This window comes from Mustela putorius, unplaced genomic scaffold, assembly GCF_011764305.1.
Source record: "Mustela putorius furo isolate JIRA1106 unplaced genomic scaffold, ASM1176430v1.1 tig00000228_pilon_pilon_pilon, whole genome shotgun sequence".
Classification (NCBI taxonomy): Eukaryota; Metazoa; Chordata; class Mammalia; order Carnivora; family Mustelidae; genus Mustela; species Mustela putorius.
In genome coordinates, this window is record NW_025421322.1 from 22,163,280 (window position 1) to 22,185,919 (window position 22,640).

Below are 22,640 nucleotides of genomic sequence, written 5' to 3' on the forward strand. Positions count from 1 at the left end.
TTTGAGTTTTCTGGGATGTTTGATATACAAAAGACTCCCAGTAAAGGCTTTTCTTATTCTTAGGGTATTATTATTATTGGAAAGAGTCTTGGCTCATTGTCTTCTGATAATGAATCTAGTAATATCTGCCACTGACTCTCTGGGGATTTGGACAGGAGGCTTGATTCCCCGGACCTCAGTTTCTTCATTTGGAAGGAGGAGGGGTTAGCACACATGTCTAATCCCTTAGGCCTGCACCAACCCTCTTATGCCATGAATAGAACCCTTTATGCAACACGTGTACACGGACAGGGTGCTCTCACCCATGAAAAACTTGGCTGCTTTCAAAGTCCTGACTTTGATCTGGGCCATGGGCCCGAGAAGATGAGGAATGTCTTAATCGCTGGTTCAGGAACATGAAAGGAGATTGTGAGGAGATGAGGGGACTCCCAGCCCCCAAAGAACAGAATAAGGCAGCAATTCTAACCTCTGGAAGGATCCTTGCCTTGGAGAGCCAAAGTATTAAAACAGGATGATGTACCTGCGCACACACTGTAAAGCTAAAACCCTGTATGAGCACAGTATTATTTGGAAAAGGATCAGTGCACTCTAGTGGGAAAAATCTCTGGTCTAGGAGTTAGGACGTTTGAATTCTAGTGCTGACCACTTTGCCATTAATCCTCTAGGAAAGCTGGGATAAGCTCTCTCCTGTCCTTTGTCTCAGCTTCGGGGTTGGTAAAATGAAGATGCACCCATTTGAAGTACTTTGGTTAGCAAAAAAGGAAAGCAGGTTTAGAAACTGAGACAGAAGCTTCAGGAAGTGCAGAAGCCAGAGATGTTCTGGAGTTCAATGCTGATATTCAAAAAATGAACCAGCAATATGGCGGAGGGACCGCCTGATCTGAAGCGCTGCCCTTAGCCACACTGGAGCAGGGACCTAGAAGCCCTCAGTTGAGGTAGGCTGTCGTGTTCCATTCCTTCTGGGCTGCTGTAACAAAATGTCATAGACTGGGCACTTCTCAACAACAGAAGTGTATTTCTCACGGTTCTGGAGGCCAGCAGTCTGAGCTCAGGACACCAGCATGGCCAGGCGAGGACACTTTTCTGGATCTCAGATTTCTCGTTATATTCTCACCTGGTGGAAAAGCCTAGGGAGTTCTCTAGAGCATCTTTTATAAGAGCACTAGTCCCCTTCATGAGGATTCTAGCCTCGTAATTTAAGCGAATTTTAAAGGCCCCATCTTCTAATACGACCACTTTGGGGGGGGTGGGATTTCAACATACAAATTTTGGGGCGAGGTAAACATTCAGACACTAGCACGAGGGTTGATTTCATGGTTGTTGATCAAAGGGAGTTCTGGGATGGTGGTCCTAGGAAGGGGAGGGTGAGAAGGACATTCAGGGGTATGGGCAGGCTGTTACTGACCACTTGCTGTGGCAATATTTCAGTATTTCAACAACAGGTTCGGCCATATTGGTTTCTGCTGGATGTTAGAACTGTGTCTAGGTCTATTCATTGTTACCTCAGGCCTCATTGCTGGGATGATTTGAGATAAAAATTTAGCAAACACTTTTTTTCTTTTTTAGATTTTATTTATTTATTTGCCAGAGAGAGATAGCAAGAGAGGGAATATAAGCAGGGGGAGAAGCAGAGGGAGAAGCAGGCTTCCTGCTGAGCAGGGACCCCCCGACGCAGGGGGACTCGATCCCAGGACCTGATCCGAAGTCAGATGCTTAAGGACTGAGCCACCCAGGTGCTCCTAAACACTTTTTTCTGCCTTTGTGTCCCACCACTTTAGACTCACATTTGAGGGCTAGAGTATCGGGTTGGCTTGATTTAGAGTTTAAGCCCATACTTGGCGAGGGGAGAAGAGAGAACTCTGAGTGACAGCTCAGCACAGCTAATCCAATGGAGTAGAAGCAATTTCCCAAGAACTCGGAGCTCTGTTACTCTAGAGGGAGATACAAAGTATTTAACAGCTGGTATGGCAGAAACATCCATCAGCTAGAAGGATCATCAGCTCATCAGCCCTTGACGGTGGGGCAGAGTTCTGAGGTTTCCCTGCTGTGCTGGGGGTTAACCCTCCCCTCTGTTACCAGATGTGCTGCTACAAGATTATGACTAACACTGGGAGTCCCAGAAGCAGGGATGGGATGTCAGCATGGAAGGGGGGCGGGGGGGGGGATAAGGGAGCAGGGGCTTGGGCCATGGTTATGGCTCACAGGGATGGCACTGGGGTCTGCCTACTGGCTGAGAATGAACACTGTGTTAACAAAAGAAAGGGGAATGGCTGCTGGGCTGAGAAAAATCATAGTTGGCTGTTACAGGGGGAAGGGAGTTTGGAGAAGCTGGAAGCTGTGGTTTTCTACAGAGTATATGAGAAAATGGACTGTGATATTTTTGGTTTTCACAGTGACCAGGAGAAGGGGAGAGTCTCCTGGAAATTGGTGATGGAGTCAGAAATAATAAATGTCCTTTAATGTCTGGGGCAGTCATGCTGTCCTACCCAAAATGCCAATAAGCACATCTGTTGAGAAACATGGCAAGGAGAATTTTCTGGAAGGGGCTACTAAAGACTGTATAACCATATGCAATGGGCAGAAGAGGGACAGTCCTAGTTTGGGTGACAGAGCTACCATTTATCGTCACCATGGATGAGGCCCATAAACACATCTGTCATTTAATCCACAAAACCATCCCCCAAGATACAATTAATAACTCCCCTCTCATACACAAGGAGTTAGGCTCAGAGAAGCAAATAACTTCACCAAAGTGACAAGCAAGAGACAGGGTGCCTTCAATTCAAGTCTGTGTCCATAGTCTTCTTGTAAGGTTCCAGGGGATTGACTGGAGAAGGGAGACAGGGTGTGCGTGGGGTGGCTGTGGGGGGAATCCTTCAAAAGAAACAAGATCACAGTCCTGTCAAACTCAGGATGAGAGTCTAAAAAGACTTTTTCAGTCCTGAAATCAATGGGAAGCGGACATTTCTGGATATCTTTGAGAAGGTTCCAGATGCTTGCATGTTCGTTCACATACAATTTTTTCTAGATTGAGGTGGAGGGACCATTAATGGAGGCTTCCAGTCGTTTCTATGATTCAGTTCTCAGCACTCTACCAGACTCTAAGAGCTGACCTTAAGATAAATGTTGAATAAACACTCCCTTGAAGGAACTGGGAATTTACACGCAACGGCAACATCACGGACAACTGATTAAAACCAGCCATTCTAATTCAACATTGACTGGAGTTTATTTACACTGAAGTGGAATACCAGAAGTCAAAAGTTAAAAAGATGACGGAAGAATGAGTGAACATTTTGAGAAATAACATTTTGTGTGGTTACAAAATCAATATGCATTATTATATAGGGTTTTTACAAAATAGTATGCTTCTCTATTTGCTGCACATGGATTTCTGTGCACATATTTCACACTTAAAAATCATCTGGGATTTCTTTATTTCTAATTTTCTATAGTTTCTTCATAAATATCCCCCCCAACACACCCCTAAAACATTAAGATAAATGCCACTACCTTCCCCAGAGGAATTACAGAAAGAGCTGAGCTTATATTAGTCATCTACATCTTGGTAAAAAAATGAAAGACATGAGTAGATTTTTTAAAAAATATTTTATTTATTTATTTGACAGACAGAGATCACAAGTAGGTGGAGAGGCAGGCAGAGAGAGAGGGGGAAGCAGGCTCCCAGCAGAGCAGAGAGCCCGACGCCGGGCTCCATCCCAGGACCTTGGGACCACGACCCGAGCTGAAGGCAGAGGCCCTAACCCACTGAGCCACCCAGGCGCCCCGATATTTTTATATATAAAAATGGAAATACCATGCAATCCAGTAATACCACCACTGGGTATTTACCAAGGAAAAGAAAAACACTAAATCAAAAAGATATGCGTGCCCCTATGTTTATTGGAACATTATTTACAACAGCTAAGATAAAGAAGCAAACTAAGTGTCCATCAATAGATGAATGGATAAGGGAGGTGTAGAACACACACACACATACACACACACACACACACACACACACGGATATTACTCAGCCATGACAGAAGGAGATCTTGCTATTGTGACAATATGGCTGGACCTAGATGATATTATGCTAAATGAAGTAAGGCAGAGAAAGACAAAAGCCATAGGACTTCACGTAGATGTGGATTTTGTTTTTTAGAAAGGCAGAAACAGACCCACAAATACAGAGAACACATTGGTGGCTGCCACAAGGGAGGGAGTAGAGGAATGGGCAAAATGGGTGAAGGAGAGTAGGAACTACCTGCTTCCAGTTACAGAATGAGTAAGCCCCAGGGACAAAAGGTCCAGCATAGGAAAGATAGTCAGTGGTATTGTAATAGTGCTGCATGGTGGCGGATGGTAGCTAGACTCGCGGGGAGCACAGCATACACCTAAAGTTGTCAAATCACTCCGTTGTATACCTGAAACGAATGTATCACGGTGTGTCAGCTCTACTTAAATGTTTTTTTTTTTTAAGATTTTATTTATTTATTTGTCAGAGAGAGAGCGAGTGAGAGCAAGCACAGGCAGACAGAGTGGCAGGCAGAGTCAGAGGGAGAAGCAGGCTCTCTGCGGAACAAGGAGCCCGATGTGGGACTCGATCCCAGGACGCTGGGATCATGACCTGAGCCGAAGGCAGCTGCTTAACCAACTGAGCCACCCAGGCGTCCCAGCTCTACTTAAATGTTTAAAAAGAGATTTTATTAGTGAAAAGGGGGAACAGAGTATGATGGAAGTAGGCACTTGCATGGGGAGCTGGGGCAGAGGAACAGCCACCAGTGGTGGTTGCCTCCGGGGGAAAAAACACTGCATTTCAGGAATTCTGGTCTCTGCCCCTTCAATCCAGGTGGATGAGTCACTTTACAGTTCCCGCCCTTTCCCAAATCTGCAGGCGAGGACACCAGGGGGCGCTCGCACACTTGCAATAATCTCCCCGGAGCTTTCGGGCTAAGCCTGTCTCCTTAAAAGTCGCTCTGGCAATTGGAAGGGGAGGTGAAGCATGAAAGACTACGGACCCTGAAAAACAACCTGAGGGTTTTGAAGGGGCGGGAGGTGGGAGGTTGGGGGAGCCAGGTGGTGGGTATTGGGGAGGGCACGGATTGCATGGAGCACTGGGTGTGGTGCAAAAACAATGAATACTGTTACGCTGAAACAAAAAAAAAAAAAAAAAAAAAGTCGCTCTGGCTGCCCGACCCCAGAAAATTTTGTTCTGTAAAGTGCAACCGCACCAGGGCTCAGGGCTTGAGCCCTCCTCCCTGTGGCAGAGCTGAGGCCAATCTGTAAAGGCACCAAAGGAGGCAGAGCATCTGTGCGGGCTGGAGCGGGCCCTTGGCACTCCAACCGCAGGGACCGCGTTAAGATCGGAGCGTTTCCAAGCAGACGATTGTGCACGCAACATCTGGGAAAGCAGAGCTGGAGGCTCGAGTGGGTGGGACTGTTAGAACGTCCAATGGACCTCTTTTAAGGGTTTCAAAAGCCTTTCTTGCTGTATTCTCAGCTGGGCAGGTGCGAAGCAGGTTAAGAGGACCCCCTTGCCCTTTCTCTGGTCTCCATCACCAGCCTTTAGCGGTTTTCCGACGTGAGAAAGCATTTTCTTGCAAAAATGAGTTGTTGCTAAATTTCTGCCGCTTCTGTAACTCCTCCCCAACATTTGTGCGCACCAAAAGCTGGATTGTGAAGAACGCCGCCGAGGATTGGCGCACACGGTTCAAAAACGATGTAGACTTTCTAAGGGGGCCCAGAGGTTAACAGTTTAGCCCTCGTTCCGGCGGCCTGGCGCGAGGTCTGGCGCACCTCTGGTGCTTCAGGTCTCAGGGTAAAGACTCTCCTAAGGTGGGCGGCGTGGATCCGAACCACTAGGGTGTTTGCTAAATGCAGAAAAATGCATTTATTAAATGCGGATAAATATTGAAATAAGGTCTTTGCAAGTGAGGATCTGCAGTTCAAAAAGTGCGAGCCCTGGCCACTGCCAACATTCGTTGTTTTAAGCCCGCAAAAATATCCATTTCAACACCCTCAAATGAGTGTCCTGCACATTGAAATTTGAGTATCGCTGCTTTGGCGTTTTGCAGCCCTCGTTCCCACAAGGAAGCAAGAAGAGGGGAGGAAGGGTACCCCTTCGCAGTGCGTGCGCGCTCCCAGGCGCGAGGTCCTTGATGCGCGAAGGCAGGTTGCGTCTTGGGAACGGGGAAGTGTGCACCCAGTACCTGATTCCCGGAGGGCGCCAGACCTTGCAAAGCGACCGCAGAGCCTGACTCAGCAGTCCCACACGAGCCGCGGGCGGAGTGGAGGGGCAAAGGCTACTCTTTCTGGGCTCACGACCCCTGGCTACGGTGCGCACCTGGGTGGCCGCCAGGTCTGGGGAGGCGCGGGCGGCGGCTCCGGGGCGGGCTCCACCGAGGACCTCTAGTGCGGCGGGGGTGGGGAGAGGAGGAGGAGATAAGGTGGGGGCGTTTAAGACTTAGGCCTGCCTCCCACCTCCCCAACCTCCGCCTCCGCGGCCACCTTCCGCTCTATAATTGGCCGCCGGCTGGCCTTCCTTTCCTCTTATCTGATCCTGGGCGCCTGGCAGGAGGGAAGCGCTGGGGAGGGCGCAGCTGCGGGCTGCGCAGAGTGGGAGCTGGAGTGGGAGAGGGAGAAGGAGAGGAAGAGGGAGAGGGAGCGGAGAGGCTAATTAAAAGGGGGCACAACGCGGGCAGCTTGCAGGAGCCGTGCGCCGCCAAGAACCAACTCGCGGCGAACTTGGATCCTACCTAGGCATCGAGAGGTCCCCATCTTGGACTAGAACTTTCCCCTGCACAGGTCAGTTCCAGTCTTTCTCGGCCCTACTTCGGGTCGGCTTTGAAAAATCTATCGGTGAGGAAGGAAAGGTGGAGAGGGCGAGCCACCTGCAGACGCAGTGCAATTCCATGGACATTCTGTACGCGCGCGCGCTCTGAATGGTCCGCGGACTTCTGGAGTGGGATGGGACGGTGCACCCTGATGCCTCCTCGCGGGGGTCGCTGGGCAGGGAGTTTGGAGGTGCTACGTGATGAGAATGCAAAGGCAGCGACAGTGTCTTGTGCTGCTCCCGGGAACTTGGCCCGGTCCTCGGGTGCTGTGAGCGCGCGGCAGGAAGAACCGGGTTTGGCTTCCAGACTGTGGTCATTCCAGCCTTTCCAAGTAGAAGGGGCTTAGTAAAGGCGACAATCTGGTGAGAAAGGGGCTCGGGAATTTGTCTTGGAGGGCTCTATCTGAATAGCACGCTATTGTCATTGAGATTGTATTTGGGACTGCTTGGAAGGGCAGTCGATGGAGGTCATGGGAGACAAAATTCACCCAGCCACCCCTTGGTACCGCCACGGATCAGCGCTGAGGTCAGGCGCTGGGCGCAAAGAGGAGCAACCAGACAGAGCGAGCTGCTGGAGGACGCTGGCAGTCGCTTCTCTTACGTGTCTCTGCTCCAGGAACCCCAGATGCTTCGCGCGTTTCGTTTTGGGGTCCGGACGCTGGTGGCTGCGGCTTTGAGGGGCACCAGCGGGCTGTGGTGTATTGGAGGGTCCTCTCCGCCCTGGCTGTTCCACCCCTAAGCTTCTCCAGCTTTATCCCTTTGCTCCCCTTCCTGCTTCAAGCCTCCTGTTCTGCACGCAGCCCCTGGGCAGAGCGGCCGCCAGTGGAGCTGGGCTTTGGCCGGCAGCGCGCACAGGCTAGACAGGGTTAGGGAAAGGCCGGGAGGAGCGGGCGTGCAGCCACAGGAGTGGCCTCTGCCCTAGACGAGCGCCTGGACGCCGCCTGCGAGTCCTGGCCCACGGACACTCCGATTTTGGCACTAGGTTCTTGGGTCCTCTACACGAAGCCTGCCCTGTGGGGCGCACGAGCTCAGGGTTGACTGGAGGTCACCCCTTCTACTTACGCACAGGCTTAGGACTTGTCTTTCGGGGAAATGCCCAGATGGAGCTTGTGTGCAGCTCTCACAGGGGCCAGGATTTCCCCCCTCAAAAATTGCTTCTGGAACTGCCACCCAAGCCCCATGCCCTCTGGACGGGTTGGACTCCCTTTTGGAAGTTTTGGAGAATCCACTGGGCAGCAACTGAAGACGATGGGAGGGGGAGGAACAAAGAAATAAGGGGCAGGACTTTGATGGTTCTGTGGGGAGCAGAAATGCAAACAGGTTTTCCTGAAATATCCCCTTAAAGATCTGGGGTTGGGGGGGAAGGGCTCCTCACCCACAAAAGGCCTAGGAGGGCACTTCCTAATTGCAGCATGGGGTAAAGAGGTCTGTGTTCAAATCCTTCAGCAAACAGGATTAAGTTTGGAAAATTGGTGTTCTGTTTCTGAGCAGGTGGTCCAGTTCTGCACGCAGAGAACTCGCAGGGAAATCTGGAAGGACTAAATGAGTAAGAGGGAATAAGAGGATAGCCTTTGGGTTTTTGCTTGTTCTAAATGAGCAACTTGGATGGGTTTTCCTCTGACTCTGGCCCCCATGGCTTGGTTACTGTAAGCAGATTTCAGGATTTTTTTTAACAACTTTGAGATATAAGTCCTATACCATACAAGTATACAATAGCTATTACATTGTATACTATTGTATACGAGAAAACAATGGTTTTTGTATTCACAAAGTATACTCACAGAGTTCGTGTAGCCAACAGCACTTGCAAGGGATTTTAGAACATTCCCCTTTTTTTTATCATTCCAAAAAGAAATTCCATACTTTTTAGCAGAGACTGCCCATTCTCTAACCCCCCCCCACGCCCCCCCACATCATCTCCTGGCAACCACTTATCTACTTTTTGTTGACATTGATTTAAATGGAGGCATACAATATGTGTGTGGTCCCTTGCAAACGGCTTCTTTCACCTAGCAAAATGTTTTCAGGGTTTATCCATGATGTACAATAGACTCACTCACTCAACACTAGGCATCTCGTCCTTCTGCCTGGAGAGCCTCAGGCCAGGACAGACCCGAATCTCCATGGCAGCCCTGGCCTCCTGGGGGTCCCTTTGAGAGGACAGGAGCCACACTGGTGAGGCCTCTCAGTCATTTCCTGGGAAGGATTCTTGGAACCCATCAGAATTCCTGGAACAATTTTGGGCAGGTCCCAGGCTTCAGGATTGATGGGAGGAGCCCTTTGGCCCTTTTCCTGCTGCTAACGGTCCAGCTAAGGATTTCAGAGGACTCTTGGGGCCTTCCCTGAATCAGCCAAGGCTCTCTTGAGAATGGGCTGAACAGGGACGCCTGGGTGGCTTAAGTCGGTTAAGCGACTGCCTTTGGCTCAGGTCATGATCTCAGGGTCCTGGGATCCAGCTCGTGTCTGGCTTCCTGCTCAGTGGCGAGTCTGCTTCTCCCTCACCTGCCCCTCCCCCAACCACTCATCCTCTCTCTTTCTAATAAATAAATAAAAACTTAAAAAAAAAAATAAAAGAATGCGCTAAGCAAAGAGGTGTGACTTAAGGGACACTGAGTCAAGCCGCAGGCCACAAAAAGGCTCCTTGGGGTGTGTGCCCTTTGGCTCTTCAATACTTCCTAATGTCACCTAGTAAAACACAAGAAATCTGTGCCTGTTTTAAGCTGGCAGTTTAGCAGTTATATGACTCTAGAGCCACATTTGCTGTCATTTTTACCCAAACTCCGCCAAATGACTGCCGTTTTCCTGGAGGGTCAGGTGTAACCCAGGATTCCTTTCAAGGACAGGGGTCTTCCTGAATCACTGCAGGCCAAGGTGGTCTTATTTAAATCTCCCTGGGCTAACGCATTATCTGGGATTATGACAGTTTGTATAGAACAAGGTCATTGGTGAAAGAGACAGTAGGTGGTCCCCCGGGGGAACAGAGAGATGGCAGGGGTGGTGGAGGGAGGAAGCGGAAAGCTTAAAGCAAAATGCCAAAAACAAACTTCCTCCCTGGCAGCTTTGCCCTTCATAAGGCTGGATGTCAGGAAAACTCTGTCCTCTTGCTTCTAGAACTAAACACAAAGTGGTAGGGATCCGGTTACTCTCACAGGTACTGTAAGCCTTGAGCGAAGACCAACCCCGTCCTGTCATGGTAGGGGTGGTGAGAGTGTGTGTGTGTGTGTGTGTGTGTGTGTGTGAGAGAGAGAGAGAGAGAGAGAGTTAGAAGTACTGGCTTTTTTTTTTTTTTGAGTGCCTATTGAATACCTGCCTTATTCTCTTTCAGAAACATTTAAATATTTAAAAAATTTAACATTGAACATTTAACAAAATTTAAATATTAAATTCAAATACTTGCAGAAGCAAATATTTTTCTTCCTTTAGAGATCAGAGCCCTGAGCTTCTAGCTTCTGGGATATAAACTACCTTGCCTGGGGTCACAAAACCAGCCCATGACAGATAATGATTAAGAAAAGTCTGTCTACATTGGGGAGGGTATGTGCTTTGGTGAGCGCTGTGAAGTGTGTAAACCTGGCGATTCACAGACCTGTACCCCTGGGGATAAAAATATATGTTTATAAAAAATAAAAAATTTAAAAAAAGAAAAAAAAAGAAAAGTCTGTCTAAGATTTGAATCCCACGGATCCATTCTCCTTCAGCTTCTTTGATGGGGGGTGGGGGGGGCGTGGGACCGACTTGGATGCTGTCAACTGAGGCCCCATAATCTTGTAGCTGAAACAGGGGGTAGAAGGCGGGAAGATATGGGTGAAATCTAGACTTGCTCCTTTTGTGCCCCTGTCTTTGTTTCTTAACCCCCCCGAGCTCCAGTTTGCTCACCTAGAAAACAGGGCTAACAGTGGCCACTCTAGAGGGTTAAGATCTAAGATGATCTAGTACAGAGCCTGGAAGACAAAAACAGCTCCTCTCCTCTGCAGCTGCTGCTTCCTTCTTTCCACTTTCCCCGACTCTCCTTCTCGGCTCCATTTCTTGAGAGGATGGTGACTAGAAGGGGTATGGGAATTCTGAGAGCCAAGTGTCTATGTCAGTGTTTAGAGGCTAGACTTCCCATTTTTTAAGTGATTTTTTAAGAAAAGATTTTATTTACTTATTTGAGAGAGAGAGAATGAGAGAGAGAGAGAGCGCGCGCACAAGTGGGGGGAGGGGCAGACTCCCTGCTGAGCAAGGAGCCTGATGCTGGTCTCCAACTCAGGATTTGGAATCATGACCTAAGGAGAAGGCAGTTGCTTAACCAGCTGAGCCACTGAGCCACCCAGCATCCCCACCCCCGCCCCCGCACCACCCACCCAAGGAGATTTTTAAATCAATGCTCTTGAAAAACTCTTCCTGTGATGGGCCTCCCCTGGAGTTCCCCTTGGAGCTCCTCCTTTGGAGCTCCCTGGCAGGTGTGTCAAACTTCTAATTTAAGGGAGCAGTGCTTGGTATCTTTCCTCGCAGAAATTACCTGGATTGTTCATGAAAATTTTTTGAGGGGTGCCTGGGCGACTCAATGGGTTAAGCCTCCTCTGCCTTCGGCTCAGGTGATGATCTTGGAGTCCTGAAATCGAGCCCCGCATCTGGCTCCCTGCTCAGCGGGGAGCCTGCTTCCCCCTCTCTCTCTGACTGCCTCTCTGCCTACTTGTGATCTCTGTCTGTCAAATAAATAAATAAAATCTTTAAAAAAAAAAGAAAAGCTAATTGATTGAGAGGGAAACTGGGCTTTGCTGAGTCTGTGGAGTGTCTTAGGAGGTGTCTTGGACTAGGAGCACTCAAGGGATGTCTCATAGGATAAATATCTATTCCTGAATGGCTTTCCATCTGGTTTTATACATAGATTAATATCTACACTGAAATGAACCTAAAAATGCTATTCCACTGCAGGTTTTCACTTCTGTTTTTCCTCTACCTCTTTTCTCCTGCCATGTCCCAAAACTGTGCTAAGCACTCAAAAGACAGTGGCGAACAATACACGTGGGCAGGCAGAAATGCAAATAGCCGATCGCAGTGCAGTGTTACGTGCTATAGAATGGAATATAAAGATGACTACCATAGGAACCACAGTGGGAGTATCGGGCCAGACTTAGAAGATCAGAGAAGGCTTCCTAAAGGGCTGGAATATCTATGCTGAGATGGGCAGCTACCCTTTATACGGATTATAATACAGAGTTTAGTTAAAAGCAATGCCCCATTTCTTTGACCAAGGAGCTATGTCGGTCCTTAAAGAAAGAGAACAAAGAAAAGCCAGGTAATGGATCATTTCTGAATCAGGGAGTTGTCACTCTAATTTGCCATGCTATGGGGATGGCTGTGCCTGCTAGCCTGTAGAATTTACAGCACCTAGGTTAAGACTGAGCGGCTGCCTTTCTGAGGTCAATTTGCAGTCAAGTCCCTTGCTGTTAATCTACATAGGGTCTTTATATGGATTAGAGAGAGGTGGTCTCTCTGAGCATAGCCATGCCATTGGAAGAAGAGAATAGTGGCTTTTCCTCTGAATGACCCAGCTTTGCATACAACTCAGAGAGGAGAGCGTCTGCCCATTTCATGCATCACTCACTCGGCCAAGTGCAAATTGTGCAGTGCGGTAACTGTAAACTGTACACGTCAGCCCTGATTATTCAGTCATCAATTATTCAATCAATCAACGTTTGTCCATGACCTAATATACACTTTGAACCTTTTGGATTATGGGCTAAGCCACTGTATAGATATCTTCAATACCCCAAATCCAGAAGGTAAAAATAGTTATCAAGGCCCTGCTGTTAGCTGGAGAATTGCAGTGGGATAAGGGGCGAGGCAATCCACAGGAGGTGTGCAGGGAGGGGTGTTGGATGGTGCTACACAAATTATGGTCTGCTGATTTGGGCCCTTCTACACATTGTTACTTCTGTCTGCTGCGATTAAACTGTCCTGGGATCAAATATGTCACTGAGCACAAATATGTAGATCAAATAGGTCACTAAGTACGCTGTTAATTCAACTGAAATTTTTTTTATAGCAAAGCTTTCCTGGAGAAGGAAGCAAGACAATGCATTGATTTACATTTTGGTATAATTTCCTTATCTCATTGTGGGCCAATAACAAACAGTTCATAGACCGACGCTTTTGAGGAACACCAATCTAGGTAACATTGGCCCATTATCTGGCCAGAAGGGTGATCTTAGATCCTTTCTGTTTTTATACTATTTACTGTCTTCCTCTTTCCCTTCATCTATCTATCTATCTATCTATCTATCTTTCTTTCTTTCTTTCTTTCTTTCTTTCTTTCTTTCTTTCTTAACTGCCTTATATTTATCTTTATAATTTTTCCTTTTCTGGGCACCTAGGTGCCTCAGGTCATGATCCCAGAGTCCTGGGATTGAGCCCTGCATCCGGCCACCTGCTCAGTGGGAGGCCTGCTTCTCCCTCTCCCATTCCCCCTGCTTGTGTTCCCTCTCTCACTGTCTCTCTATCTATCAAATAAATAAATAAATACATAAATAAATCTTTATAATTTTTTCTCTCCTCCATTTCCTTATTTCCAGCTTTCTATTTTCCCTTCCATTTTAATGTTGTAAATTTGATTCAGTTTTTTTTTTTTAATTTTAAAAAAGCAAAATGAGGGGGCCCAAATACATAAGTTAAGAAAGGAAAATAGAAAACAATCACAAAATTAGAGGAATTTACAAGACTAGAATAGTAATTACAATTATTGTATGCTAATACATTAGAAAATGAGGATGAAATGGATTATTTTTAACAAAATAGAAAATTTTAAGATACCTTAGGTTTGCAGAAATTATAAGTAAGACAATAGGCATAAAATTTTTGAAAAGTAGTTAAAAAGTAGCCTCCCCAAATGCCCAAATTCCATGGTTTTGCAATTAGATGCTAACAAAAATGTACAAAAATAACAGTAAGAACAATAATATTAAAAAACTGTTCTAAAGGACCATTTACAGAAAGAACAGAAATTTCATATTTTTGTGAAATGTATGTATACTGATATACACATTTGACACAGCATAAAAAGAAAGCTACAGACTCCTCTCACTTATTAATATTAGTGCACTTGTTAATATGAACTAATTTGTATTAGCAAATAGAACCCAGTGACACATCAAAGAATAATATGCCTCTCTATTGTCATTGCAATTGCTTTTATAGTTAGGCTTGTTATCAGGAATTATGAGTCCTCTAACTTTGTTCTTTTTTTAAAAATATTTTATTTTGTTATTTGTCACAGAGAGAGAAAGAGCACACAGCAGAGGGAGTGGCTCCTTGCTGATCAAGGAGCCCAGTGCTGTGCTTGATCCCACGACACTGGGATCATGACTTGAGTCAAAGACAGATGCTTAATTGACTGAGCCACCCAGGTGTCCCTGACTTTGCTCTTTTTAAAAAGATTGTTTTGGTTTTTCTAAGTCCTGTGCATTTCCCTGCAAGTTCTTATAATCAATTCGTTAATTTCTATAGAAAATGGCTTGAGATTTTGATAAATTGCTTTGAATCTGTAGATTAATTTGAAGACATCCTAACAATTGGATTTTTCGATCCATGAACATGGTATACTGCTCTGTATATTTAGGCATTTTTAAGTTTCTCTTAGGAATTCAGTTTTGTATTTTTCTGGTTTTTATGCCAAAGACTGTAAAATATATCATGTCTAACTGACTTCTAAGTATTTTGTGTTTTGTATATAGAATTTTAAAAACTATTTTCTTTCCCATTTGTTTTCTGGTATAAGAATATGATTAATTTTTGCCCATTGATCTGTGTCCTGCAGACTTCCTAAATTTACTTACTATTTTAAGTAGGTTTTGTTTTCTTTTATATGTTCTTTAGGATCTGTGCAAAAAATCTTGTTGATTTTAAATACGGTTTTGCTTCTTCCTTCCCTCCCTCCCTTTCTTCCTTCATTCCTCTCTTTCTTTTCTTTTCCTCTTTATTTCCTTCCTTCCTTATTGCACTGACCAGGACCTCTAGTACAATGCTGAATGAAATGGTAAAACTGTTACAGTGTTGACATCCATGTCCTATTTTTGATCTTAAGAGAGAAGCATTCAGTACTTCTCCATTCAATATGATTTTTCAATAGATGCTCTTTATCAGATGGATAAAGTTCCCCTCTATTTTTACTTTGCTGAGTTTCTTTTATTTTTTTAAGGTTTTTATTTATTTGGTATTTATTTATTTGACAGAGAGAGAGATCACAAGTAGGCAGAGAGGCAGGTGGTGGGGGGAGGGAAGCAGGTGGTGGGGGGAGGGAAGCAGGCTCCCTGCTGAGCAGAGAGCCTGATGCAAGGCTTGATCCCAGGACCCCAAGACCACGAGACCATGACCTGAGCTGAAGGCAGAGGCTTAACCCACTAAGCCACCAGGCGCCCCTATTTATTCATATATTGGTCTAACATCCTGAATGATTAAACTAGTCATAACATTTGTAGAATATATCCCACTTAATAATGATTTTCATTATTTTTATATGTAGGTAAATGGATTTTTATTTCTATGTCTATGAGGAATATTCTGTAATTTTGTAATGAAATCTGGTTTTAATAAAAGGATTATGCTAGCTCACCTCTGTTTTCTGAAATGGTTTGCATGGGATTGATATTTTACCTCCCTTAAATTTTTGATAGAATTCATTAGTGAAAGCATTTGGGTTACAATTTTCTTTTCAGGAATATATATGTTAAATATTTATTTGAGTATAATTGACACACAATAGTACATAAGTTTCAGGTGTACAAGACCGTGAGTGATTTAAGTTTATGTATAAGTTATGTATAAGTTTATACATTATGTTATGTTCACCACATGTGCAACTGCCATCTGTCCTGATACATTGCTATTATAATGTCATTGACATATTCTTTATGCTGTGCCTTTTATTTCCTTGACTTTTTCACTCCGTAACTGGAAGCATGTATCCCCCACTCTCCTTTATCCCTTTTGTTCAACACCCATTCGTCTCTCCTCTGGCAACCATTAGTTTGTGAATATTTTTAATAACAACTTCAGTCTCTATAATAGAAGGCTGCTTGGACTTTCTGTATTTTCATGTGTCTGTTTTAGCAAGTGGAGTGTGTCAAGAGTGTTTTCCAATTAAGCTAAATTGTTGGACTTACTGGCAAAAAGTTGTTAATATTTTTCCTTTTCTCATTTGTTAGCATGTGAAATATGCTAACATGTGATACAATTTCCTTTCTTCATGTATTGTTAGTTGTGTTTCCTATCTTGTTTCCTATCTTGTTTCTTGATCAATCTTTCTTAAAATTTTTCTATTTTATTAATATTCCAGAGAAACAAATTTTAGTTTTGCTAATTTTCACTAATATTAGTTTTATAGTTCTTTGATTTTTTACTGTTATCCTTATGAATCCCTTTCTTCAACTTAATTTGGATTTAATTTGCTCTTCTTTTTCTGGCTTCTTTAGGTGGAACATGAGATCATTGGTTTTAAATCTTTCTTCTTTTTATGTAAATATATTAACCTAGAAATTTTTCTCTAATCCCTCAGCTGCATTCCACAGATGTTCATGTGTTGTCTTTGTATTTTTGTTCCCTTCCAAATATTTTTCTTAATTTCCATTGTGATTTCTTCTTTGACCTATGGATTAATTAGAAACATGTTGTTTAATCTCCAGTTTTTGAATTTGTACAGATATTTTAATATGGTTGATTTCTAATTTAATTCTGTTACTGTCAGAAAGCATACTCTGTAAATTATCAAACTTTTGAAAAATTTTAAGTCCCATTTTATGGCCCAGAATATGGCTGACTTTATAAAACTTTCTATGCACACTTAAAAACAGTGCATTCTACAGTTGGTGGGTGTAATGTTCAATAAATATTAATTTGTTGATAGAGTTACCAACAACTGTTGTGTTCTTACTGATACTTTGTTTAGTTTTTGAGTCCATTTCTAAGAGAAGTGTTAATGTCTCTAGCTTTGCTTATTATTCCATTCTTCCATTCCATTCCATATCAGTTTTTGCCTCCTGGATTCTGAAGCTCTGTTGTTAAATGCACACACATTTAAGATGGATACGTTTTTTTGGATTCTTGACTCTATCATTCTGAAGTATCCAGGGTTTGAGGAGAATTTCTATCCTGATTTTATTTCTCTTTATTGTGGCTCACTCTTTTCTGACATGTCCCTTCTCAGTTTCCAGTCCCTGGAGTTCCTGAACATGTCTGCTCTTTGATACTTTATGCTACTAAGACTGGCTTTCCACCTGACCTCTAATCATACGGCCATGCCCAGTGGGGTGTTCACTCAGGAAGAAAAAGTCTAATCACCAAGCTAATAGTACCCCAACTAGGTTTTCTTTATTCCTAACCTAGAAGTGTTTTCTACTATGTCATAATGCTAACAGATAAGAGTAATGACCACTTTCAGATGGCTGAGTAATAGTCCACTGTCTATATGGACCATATCTTGTTGATCCATTTGTCTCTAGAAGGGCATCTTGGCTCTTTCCACAGTTTGGCTATTGTAGATTTTGCTGCTATGAACATTGGAGTACTTAGGGCCCTTCTTTTCACTACATCTGTGTCTTTGGGGCAAATGCTCAGTAGTGCAATTGCCAGGTCATAGGGTAGCTGTATCTTTAATTTTTTGAGGAAACTCCACACTGTTTTCCAAAATGGCTGCACCAACTTGCATTCCCACCAACAGTGTAAGAGGATTCCCTTTTCTCCATATCCTCTCCAACATTTGTTTCTTGCCTTGTCAACTTTTGCATCAACATGGATGGGATTAGAGATTATGGTGAGTGAAATAAGTGAAGCAGAGAAAGTCAAGTATCATACGGTTTCACTTACTTGTGGATCATAAGGAATAACATGGAGGACATTAGGAGAAGGAAAGGAAAAGTAAAGGGGGGGCAGAATTTGGAGGGGGGAGACAAACCATGAGAGACTGTGGACTCCGAGAAACAAACTGAGGGTTTTAGAGAGGACGGGGATGGGGGGATGGGTAAGTCTGGTGATGGGTATTAAGGAGGGCACATACTGCACGAAGCACTGGATTTATATGCAAACAATGAATCACGGAGCACTACATCAAAAACTAATGATATACTGTAGGATGACTAACAGAACACAATAAAAAACAACAATAAAAAAGAGTTATGACCACTAACTTCCTCTGGGGCTTGTTTTTAAGTGGACCTCCTTAACCAGTCCTGGAAACTTCTTTGATTATTCTGGATGTGAGGAGGGAGGTATTTTCATTGGAGAGAAGAAATAAGAAATGGTAAACAGGGACGCCTGGGTGGCTCAGTTGGTTGGACGACTGCCTTTGCTCAGGTCATGGTCCCGGAGTCCCGGGATCGAGTCCCACATCGGGCTCCCAGCTCCATGGGGAGTCTGCTTCGCTCTCTGACTCGCTCATGCTCTCTCTCACTGTCTCTCTCTCAAATAAATAAATAAAATCTTTAAAAAAAAAAAAAAAGAAATGGTAAACAATGTCAACCTGCTGGGTAATACATTAGACCTGTTTTTAGTCTTTGCTTTTTAATCTACAGATCTGAATGACCTAAATCATTGATTAACTATAAAAGTCTCTTTTATACAGTGAACCTTAAAGGATAAACAAAGGAGGGTTGGGGAAAGCATCTCAGAGGTCATATTGTCCCATTCCCCTTCCCTTCTACAGCATCTGGTATGAACAAAACTTAACCGGCTACTGCCTCTGAGCTTCTAGTAAGAGAGAAGAACCGATTCTAAGTTTTGAGAATTTTTACATCCAAATTCACATCTCTGTGGGCCAGTCCAGTGATTCAAGTTTGATTTGCAGAAGCTGCACAAAATATTTTGTTTTATTTTCCACATGAAAGCTCTTCAAATATTTGAAGACATTCATCACGTGCCTCTGATTCTTATTTTTCCTAGGCTGAAAACATGCTTAAACATCCCCATTTCTTTTAAATCTTTGCATGAACTTGTCAACTAGAACTGCCCCTTTTTCTTTTTTCTTTCTTTTTTTTTTAAGTCTATGAGTGGCTCTTAAGTCAAATCTTCCACATCCTCATATGGTTGATTATTTTGAATCTATATAGAGCTGTCCTCTGGAAAATGATAAAATATCGGTAGGAATGTATTTTGAAAAGTTTAAAGCAGTTCATCCCTGCAAATAATTGCGTCTCTATCATTATCTGGGTCTTCTGTTTTTGCCTAAAACTTTTGCCAAGTCAGTCCCAACACCTTAATATGATCGGGTAGATAAAGACTTCTTGGATTTCCTTCCTCCTTTAGTATCTACTCAAGTATCAGATTTGTTGATTGTTATCATTCCCTTGTCCTTCGTGTTTCTCCAGCCCGTTGCTAACATGGAATGAATTAGAACTTTTTGAGAGCTCCCTGTGTTCTAAGTACATTGTCTGCATTACCTCAATCATTGGATAAGGTAGATGTTAATTTGCACACTTTGTATAAAGAAACCAAGTCTGAGTGGTTAAACCAGTTAGCCAAGGACGCCTAACAAATGATTGGCAGATTGTCTTCCTACCTCCCATTTTTCTATTTGTACCATCACTTTGTGCTAACTCTTTTTTCTGTTTCATACTTATTTTATGTAGCTTTGCAATGTATTTTCTTGTAATCTTTCCTTTGAGTAAACTAGTAAGTTCACGGAGATCAGGGATTATGTAGTAGGAAGTTTTGTATTTTCCTTAGTACCAAGTAGAGAGCTTTGGTTTCTAATACTACAGATAACACACTCTTTCAAGGCCATATGCCAGATGCTAGCAACAGTTTTGTTTAAGTTCATTTTTTTTTTAAGTCAGCACTCTTCGAGTAGAACATTATTCAAGATTTGAATGTATGTATGTGTGTAAGTGTGTGCAAGTGTTTATATGTGTATGAATGGTTTACAAAAACTTTAGAATAACTGTTTTAAGGAATTTTGATAAAACTGGCTGTACCCGGGGCCTTTGCTCCTTATTAAACTCAACTGTACAAGTGACATTAAATAAAACAAACACATGAAGTAGAAGAGGGGTAAATTAGTCCTAACGGGAATAGTTTTAAATTACTAAATATGAAATTGTGGCAGTGTTTTGAGAAAACTTGTACTGAATGTTATCAGCTTTCCCAAAATTGGGTTTATACCTTCTGAACTTAGAACTAAGTTTTAACATGTTTTTAAACAACAGCAAAAAAGTTAAGGCAGAATTATTTATCTTGGGCAGGATTTTGGGCAAAGTTTCAATAAATTAGGCTTTGACATTTTGGTAAATGTTGAAGTATCTCATGGCACTTTAGAAGGAATTGGGATTTTTCTTGCCCCTATTTTACTGTCCAAAAATTTGGAGACTTGGCAGAAAACCTTGGGAAAACTAAAATTCCACTTCTCTCAATGTGGTATTACTCATCCCAATTTAAAGTAAACAATAAAAAGGAAGATTTAAAGATAAGCTATGGCTACAGTTTTTTCCATATAAATAATACTGGTTTTTTTTATTACCCAGGATACGGTAGAATTAGTTAATTAGCTAAGTAATTAAAATTAAAATTCGTGAGATGCAGATTAACTTCCAATGTGTCTTGTTAGTTATTGCTTCAAAACACCTGGACACAAGAATTGTAGTATTTTGAAGAGAACAGAGAAAGTCTTTTGGATTATGGCTTGTAAAAGGATTTTTTTCCTTCTTTGTTAAAATACTATCATGTGGTTTCTGATAAAAGTCCCCTGATCCTAAAGTGTATGCCAGAAACACAAATGTGGCCTGTTTCCTTACTTCTCCTTTTCGTTGCCTTGTTCTGGTAGAAACCTATGGTTGTAGTGTAGGGGTATAAAATCTTAAATTATTTTATTTGATTGAGAGAGTGATTCTGCTGGTATGGTTTTGGGGGGTGTAGTGGCCAGCTTTCTGGGTGACTGGCTGATTTGTTGATTTCCTAGTTACAATAGGAATGAAGCCCACTCCCATATCTTTCCAAATCCTCTGTATTCATGCCTTCTGTCTACAAAAGTGCTACTCCCATCCCTTTGGGTAATTCACCTAATCTTGTTCTTTTTGCCTCTGTAGAGGGAGGGTTCTCTATGTGCCGCAGGGTCTCTCCTCTTTAATTTGTCAAAATGTATTCACTGTTTGTCCAATTTCTTCTGTGCTGTGACAAATGGTTGGTTTACTAATCTGCAGTGAATCAACCCAAGCTAAAATGCTCAATACATATAAAATAAATACATATGGTAATCCCTTAATGTGTTGTTTATTCTCTTAGGAGAAACACTCAATGTATTGCCTCTTCCATTAGGAATTTTAAGGAGCGGCCATTATGTGAATGTCTTAATCCAGGGAAATAATTCTTTTATAACTAGCATTTGGGAACTATGGTAGGCTGATAGGGGAAGATATTTTTTGAATCTCTAGATACAACTGAGTACCTTCTTTAATTTTTATGATAAAACCTTAACTCGATTATTTATATGATTATCAGAGCTTACAGATCTCCCTTTTACTGGCAAGGCAGAAGAGTTGCACGCAAGACTGTAATTAGGTGTTATGAAAATGAGTACTTGCCAAAAAAATTTTTTTGAATGATTGCTTGAAGGAAAGACAGTTATTTATTTCTCTGGAGACACCGTATTATTCTGGAATAACACCAGGATTTCAGAGGTTTAAGTGCATCAGTCATATTGGTTTGAGAGTTTACAGACACACTTTGCTGCATTCGCTGAGATAACTCTTCAGTTAAAAAAGAAATTAAAACTTACATGATGTGGCCAAAGCATATTCAGAGGAAAATTAATGGCCTCAAATAAAGAATAGTATTACATTAGTTAAAGATTTAACAAAAAAAAGATTACAAAGAACAATGAAAAGCAAATAAAAGAATAAAAGCTGAAATTAGCAGGGATTACAAAAAGAAGTGATTCCTGATGAGAAGTGCAAAAATAGATAATTAAAACCCATAATATTAACCAGGAAAAAAAAAAAACTTGTTCTCAACAAAACAGCAGACTGGACAAATATATAGATTCTCCAGAAACATAGTATTTTAATACTGATAATGGGGCTATAACCAAAAAAGATACATTTTAAGTTGAGAGAGGACACAACTCTGTTAATAAATTTTGTACTTAAATATGTCCCAAATATCACAGGGGGCCTACTAAAAACATTATGCTATTTATCTGAAATTTGCCTCAGATCCTTTGTGAAACAATATTGGAGGATGAATGAATGAATATACAAATGAAAAGAAATGTCCTGGGAGAAGAAAACTTTTGAGATGTCTTTTTTACTTTCTGTGAAAGGACTCAGAATTTCTCCTCGGTAATGGCTCATAATAGAGTTGTGGTCACCAGTTTGGAGACCTTGGCCTTGGAATTAATACCAGCCAGTCACCCTTGCTTCTCTCTCCATGCTTCTTTTCCTCCCTCCCTTTTCTCTTTTGCTTACAGTTTTCCTCTCACTGATCTCCTCGTGAAAAAGAAAACCTTGGACTTGTTTTTAGATTCACACATGAAAGGAAAAAAGTTATAAGAAAAGAGGAGAGGATTAGGGCTTTTTCAGCCCAGCAGAATAGTGATTTTATACTAGCACAGAGTGGTTTTTCAAATTCTTTTTGATTACCAGAGGGAACGTCCCATCTATCACCTTTACTTTGTAGGCAATAGAAGGCAACAGTAGGACTTTGAAGTTTATGTGAAAAATCCTGGAGGAGCACATTACTGTCAAGGAAGTTGTGATTGTCTGATGACAATGGTCATTTCAGGTAAACTCTTGGAATTGATCCATTTGGACAATTCACCACGTAGTGTGCGTCTTACAAAGAC

The 22,640-nt window shown here is 42.8% G+C and overlaps 1 protein-coding gene across 2 annotated transcripts in view; it reads left to right on the plus strand.

The window, feature by feature from the left end:
• The first annotated feature begins 6,482 nt into the window (after positions 1-6,482).
• The window catches only part of COL14A1 (collagen type XIV alpha 1 chain), a 218,535-nt gene continuing 202,377 nt past the window's right edge, over positions 6,483-22,640 (plus strand). The window contains exon 1 of one of the 2 annotated variants that reach the window (XM_004743496.3): positions 6,483-6,807. The gene's annotated coding sequence lies outside the window, so the exon portion shown is untranslated. The remainder of the gene's footprint in view (positions 6,808-22,640) is intronic. The other variant, XM_004743494.3, reaches the window with a different exon arrangement.